A 6,845-nucleotide genomic window follows, 5' to 3' on the forward strand; every position below is an offset into this window, starting at 1 on the left:
GAGAGCATTGTGTCCCTCCTGGAGAGGGTCATTTTGGTAGGTATGTATTATAAAGGACTTGCACAAATTAACTACCTCCTTCATTTTCTGAAGCTGCTTTTTCATTCCTCTAATTTAGGGGAATCACCTGACTCAAGTTGACAGTGTCTGAAATAACTTCATAGGTTACTATTTTGAATGTGTTCAGTACTTGCATAATGTGGGAAATATTCTCCTCTGTACTACACTAAGGTACATTCCCCCTCCTCCCCCAATGTCATGACTTGTTTTGTATACTTGGCTGGCTGGTTGTTGTTCCTTTTTTGGATGAACCATATAAAGCAGGCATGTCCAACGTTGGCCCTCCAGATGTTGTGAAACTCCCCTTGAAATATTTACTCCACAGACAGCATTTTCTGCATGCCCATGTGATTTTAAAAAAATACAAAAATTCTGTATCTGCAATTTGTTTGTGTGCACAAAACATGGAACATGTTCAAATTCACTCATTTTTAATTATTTCATAATATTATTGCCATTCCCAGAAATGACAAATCCTTAGGAGAGTCCTATGACATGTTTCTATGACATCCCTTAGCTTTTCTAATAGGTGTGAAAGGACACTTCTTTGGTTTTGTGTCTTAGTTTTCTATCTGGATTGGTTTTGCCAAAGCCTCCCTTTAGAGTTTTGGATCTGTATTTTTTTTAAATCATAAAAACTACTAAAATCACAATTTGTTTTCTTTTTTATTTTTACAGTATTATTAACCTCAATATTATTCATTTCCACACATTTACAGTCTATTGTGAACATCTCACACTATTGTTTTTGGGTTTGGTATAGGGGTCCGACAGTCGGGATCCCGACAGTCATTATCCCAACGTCGGGATCCTGACTGGACAGACCTTGCGGGCTCGCTGCGCTCGCCACGCTGCGGGCACGGTGGCTCGCTATGCGAGCCACCTATTCTATTCTCCCTCTATGGGGGTTGTGGACCCCCATGAGGGAAAATAGCCGGCTGCCGGTGTTTTGACAGTCGGGATCCCGACGTCGGGTAAATGCCTGTTGGGATACCGACTGTCGGGACCCCGTCCGGCACCAATTGTTTTTAGTCCATTACAACCCTTTTCAGTCCCCTCTCAGCCCCCATAGTAGCCTCCTTTCAGCAGACAGCCTGGACCTGTCCGTGCTGTCTCAAATCAACTGTCGGAATAAAGATGGGGAAAATCCGACAGTGGGAAGTTGACATTAAGACCTGATTTGGATCGAGTAAATGACGTCAAGGATCAAACCTCTTGCAAGCCGCCTCGGATCAGGTAAGTTCGGGGGGGGGTTCGGTTCTCTAGGAACCTAACCCACTCATGCCTAGTTGAAATTGGTATGCCAGTGAATCAGAAAGTAGCCACCTGTAAATGATTTTGACAAAAACTTTCCCTGAACTCACTTCAAATGATGTAAAAAGATGTTTTCTAGACAGTTAATAACCCTACTTTAATTTCCAGTGTCAATATACAGGGTACCCATGCAAAGTACTTTTCTTGGTGTATTAGTGATCAAAGAAAACTCTGTGGAACAGTTGGTGACACTACATAACAATGTCTGTGTTTGGTCCGACAAGTGCAATGTCCTTAAAACAATGCACATAGCTTCTCTAATTTCATTGTCCCTCCTGATGATTCTTGACAGTCGGAAGATGAGAAGAAATTGAACATCTTATTATATCAATATTTAATGTACTTTCTGCAAAACAACATTGTTTTTTAATACACTAACCTTATAACAGTGAAATGCATGAACATAAAGGTATCTTTTACACCCTATTTAGCGTTAATATCAAAATTATGGATTGGAATCAATATGTACCAGTATATCTCCCTTCAAGAATAGTGGTCACCTGTGTCTAGCTATAGTAGTTCACCAAAAGGTTTCTTTCCACCCAATCACTGTTCCACCCTTGGCCTGATCACACAGTGGAAACTAATTAGGCAATACACACAGATTAATGAACCTAAATTTGGTTGCTTTGGTTATTTCAGAACTGGAATGGATTTAGGAGTCCAAATTGATAACAAACTGGGGTGTAGTGCTCAGTGTCATGTAGCAAAAAATAAGCCCAACAGGATACTATCTTTTATAAGAAGGTGTATGGAGACTAGAGACTCAAATGTAATTATGCCACTCTACAAAGCATTGGTTAGACTGCATCTAGAACAATGAGTACAATTCTGGGCCCTGCACTACAAAAAAGACATCATAGAACTGTAAAAAGTCCAAAGAAGAGTATCAAAGCTAATAAAGGGGTTTTAGAATTTAAGCTATGAAGACAACTGGGTTTATTTATGCTACATAAAAGATGTTTAAGGTGAGAAATGCTAAACATGTACAAATATATCATGGGCCAATATAAGGAACTGTCAGGCACCCTATTCTCTTTGAGGAAAGACTCTAGGACACGTGGGCATGAGCTTAGATAAGAGCAAAGAAGATTTTGTTCCTTTGGAAGGAAACATTTTTTACAGTCAGGGCAGCCAATTTATGGAACTCTCTTCCTGGAGAGGTGGTGTCCACTGACACAAAACAATTGTTAAAAATAAGGTTGGACAAACATCTTTTGGGTAAAAACATCCAGGGGTACAAAAAACAATCATAATCTGTCTTTTAATAAATTAGAATACACAACACATACTGTAATAAGGGATTTAGCAAATGGATCATACACAATAACCAAGGTTATTATGAACTTGATGGACGCACATGTTTATTCGGCCTTAACTACTATGTAACTATGTAAGTTCCAAAGAGGTATTTTTTAACATGGCAATATCCACAGACCAAGTTAATTCAGAAGGGCATTTATTCCAAGAATATCATACAAAAAATGAGTATAATGACTCTATAGTATGTACCATGGAATATATTAATAGTGAACTATATTAGTTCCATGGAACTCTAATTGTCAATGGAGATTGATAAACAACCAACCAGTCAGCTCCTGCCTGACATTTTTCCAACACACTCTGTGACATGGCAGGTAGTAGCTGATTGGTTGTTTTTTATCACTCTCCATTTTATCACTTTTGAAGCTTAGTGCATCTGGCCAAGGTCTTTCCAAGTGCAGAAATGTTTTATCTAGTGCAGATACAAACTTTCATCAGGGTACAAAGTGAGGAAAATATTGTACAATGACAGTTTTCCTTCTATTTCTTTACTTTACACTTTGATGAAAGTTTCAGATAATAAAATAGCTCGAGTAGAATGGTATATGACTGAGTGCCATACCACCACTCTTATTGCTTATATAGTAAAACTAATAAATTCCATTCGCTCACATTTTCCATAAATCCACTTGTAAATCTGAATTTGACATTATTATTTACATTAACAACAAAAGGTTTACATTTTAACAATATTTTGTTTTCTGCTGTCTAGTTATATGAAGATAAAAAGTATGAACAGCACCCAGGTCACAGTCTTCGTCCTCCTACAGCTTTGGGTTTCCCCTGTTGGACATGTTATTTTCATAATGTCTTTCACTGCAATTTACACCTTAGCTTTGGCTGGCAACTTTATCATTATCATCATCTGCAGGTTTGATAGGATTCTCCACACACCAATGTACTTCTTTCTGTGCCATCTTGCTGCTCTGGAAATGTGCTACATTTCCGTTACCTTACCCAAAATGCTTCACAGTTCAATAACTGGCAATAATACTATTTCTTTTGTTGCTTGCCTTACACAATTGTACTTTTTTGGGTCCCTGGGGTCAACAGAATGTTTTCTTCTCGCTGTGATGGCCTATGACAGGTTCCTAGCAGTCTGTAAGCCTTTACATTATCACACTGTCATGACTGTAAAGATCTGTAATATTTTGGTTACTTGCTGTTGGTCATCTGGTTTTGTATCCACCATGTCATCCATTCTATTTATCTCTACCTTGGAGTTTTGTGGCCCTGACCACATCCAGCATTTTTTTTGTGACATCACCCCGCTCCTGAGACTATCATGTACTAATGTCCACCAGACTGAGACACTTATCTTTCTCCTAGCGTCGGTGATATTGGTGGGTTCATGTATCGTGACTCTGTTGTCATACTTTAGAATACTGTACTGTCAATATCATCAGTAAATGGGAAGAGAAAAGCCAGCTCGACATTTGCTTCTCATCTCACAGTGGTTACACTTTACTATAGTACAATGATCTTTGTCTATGTTCGCCCTACGACTAGTGGGGCATCAAGTTCTAATAAGATTCTATCTGTGCTGTACACAATCCTAACTCCATTGCTTAATCCTTTTATTTATACTTTAAGGAACAAAGAAGCTCAGCTAGCACTAAGGAAAACAAAAGAAAAAACTTTATTATGTATAAAGAAAGCTTTATCATTGTAGTCAAATAATACACAGATGAGAAAAAGTTGATGGGTATGATCTACTGTATTTCAATCAGTAAGAGGCAGCCAGTCATGTTCCTGATTTAGGGCCAGATGTATCAAGTTTCAAGAAGTGATAAAGTGGAGACAGATAACAAGCCTGATAAACAACAGCTCCTTCCTGTCATTTTTCAAACCCAGCCTGTAGCATAGCAGTTTGGAGCTGATTCGCCTTCTGTTTATCGCTCTCTTCATGTTATCACCTTTTAAAACTTGATACATATGGCCCTTAAGCCCCGTACACACGGGGGGATATATCGCCGAGCGATATATCGCTCAGTGTCCCATTTTCATCAGCGACCAGAGATGGTCGCTGATGAAAAAGAAACTGCCGGGGGGAGCCCGGCAGTGTAAATCAGCTGGTCGCAGGAGCATGTTCCTGCGACCAGCGATCACTATGGGGGAGAAAACGGGAGCGCGCACCCGGCGATATATCGTTGGTGCACACTCCCATCGTGGGCAATATGGTCGCTCAGCGACCATATTGCCGCGATATTAAACTAAATCGCCCCCGTGTGTACACAGCCTTAGAGTTTATCACAAAAGCCAAATCTTTCTCAAATAGACAAAACCATGTTTCATTGTAGGTGGGGCAGATGTAACATGAGCAGGGAGACAGATTTGGTTGGGATGTGTTCAAACTGAAATCTAAATTGCAGTGTAAAAATAAAGCAGCCAGTATTTATCCTGCACAGAACAAAATAACACACAAATCTAACTCTGCACATGTTACATCTGCCCCACCTGCAGTGCAGCATGGTTTTGCTCATTTGAGAAAGACTTTGCTTTTGCGATCAACTCTGAATCAGTTCTCAGAATTGAAGTCTCCAAGAGATAGAGGGAATCCAGTTCTCCATTAAATAGAAGTAGAAGGGTGTAGGTGAGATGGAAATGATTAACATCTGTCTTTCCAATTAAGTCATTTATAGCCATGTATTGTGTAATTAAAAGTTTGTTCTATCAAAATAAAAACACTTTTTAGTTGCATTTTCCTATTCCTATATGTGAAAGTTGGGAATTTTAAAAAAATTAAATGAGATGATGTCTGAGAGGAGTATGACGGACATTTAAAAGGCCTCTATCTATCCTTCTTCATGTTTTAGTTTACTACTGTTCTGCTGGGTGTGGTATGATTCACCGACAGTCGGGATCCCGACAGTCATTTTCCCGACGTCGGGATCCCGACTGCATGGTCGTAGATAGCGTGGCCAGCGCAACAAAGCCCCTTGCGGGCTCGCTGCGCTCGCCACGCTGCAAGCACGGTGGCGAGCTAAGCTCGCCACCTATTCTATTCTCCCTCTATGGGGGTCGTGGACCCCCACGAGGGAAAATAGCCGACGGCCGTCGGGAACCCGGCCGTCAGTGTTTTAACAGTCGGGATCCCGACGTCGGGTTAATGACTGTCGGGATCCCGACTGTCGGGACCCCGTCCGGCAGCCGTTCTGCTGGTACATGTTTAGTTTCACTGTGGCACTTACCAGCAGATTGTATCGTATGCAAATCGCATGCAAATCGAATGCAAACATCGACGCGAAAACTAGCCCAAAGCATGGTGAGCGCAGCGAGCCTTGTGAGATAACATGGATTAACTTGACGTGTATTCCGCGGCCCCTCGCCACGCTTCGGGATCATTTTAAGCAGACCCTCGCGGTTCTCGCTGCTCTTACGCTTCGGGCATGGTGGCTCGCTGCTCTCGCCACTTTAGAAAAGCAACTCCACGCCGATGTGGATAGTGGGGGTATGAAAGCGTATGCAAAGTGTATGCAAATATCGTGATTTGCATATGATTTACATACAATCTGCTGGGAAGTGCTGCCGTGAAACTAAACAAGTACCGTTCTGCTGACTATGCAAAGTCCTAGTTTTGGCAAAACTAGGACTTGTGGCTGACCATCAAAAGATACTTGCTGATCCTTTGAGCAAAGTGCTTTAACACAAAAACTAGTCAGGAGCATATACCATGGAATCCTACCTCTCAATATTCACTGAAATATGCCCTACTGTACATTTGTTTTATATTCTGTGCTGACCCTAGGCATAAGAAAACTAGGCAAAAGTCTAGGGCATTTGAATTGCCTAGAGGCAGTGGTGTAACTACTGAGGGTGTAGGTGGTGCAGCTCCGAGTTGTTAACAGGGCCTGCTGCTCCCCCTACACCCAGTCACTGCCTTACATCAAAGTCCACTGGCACCACACTCCGATGGAGAAAATGGCTGTATCAAAGTCCGCTCCCCGTTACCCGGGGCACTAGAGACAGCATGTGCTTGCAGCCATAGCAATCCTAGCTCACCTCCTTCCAGTCCCGCCCCCTCCCCCTACCCCTGTCTCGCACAGTCCCAGCCAGGTAATGTAAGTGCACAGTCACCAGTGTACACTGTGCGCCTATCAGAGGACCCCGCCCCCCTTCTCCCCAGTTCTGCTTCTGCACAGCCAGAC

The 6,845-nt window shown here is 41.8% G+C and overlaps 1 pseudogene; it reads left to right on the forward strand.

Annotated features, from left to right (window-relative positions):
* Positions 1-1,253: 1,253 nt before the first annotated feature.
* LOC146079966 (olfactory receptor 6B1-like) lies at positions 1,254-4,369 on the forward strand (annotated as a pseudogene).
* Positions 4,370-6,845: the final 2,476 nt, after the last annotated feature.

The sequence above is a fragment of the Crinia signifera genome, chromosome 1 (genome assembly GCF_055691185.1).
Source record: "Crinia signifera chromosome 1, ASM5569118v1, whole genome shotgun sequence".
NCBI classification, from domain to species: domain Eukaryota; kingdom Metazoa; phylum Chordata; class Amphibia; order Anura; family Myobatrachidae; genus Crinia; species Crinia signifera.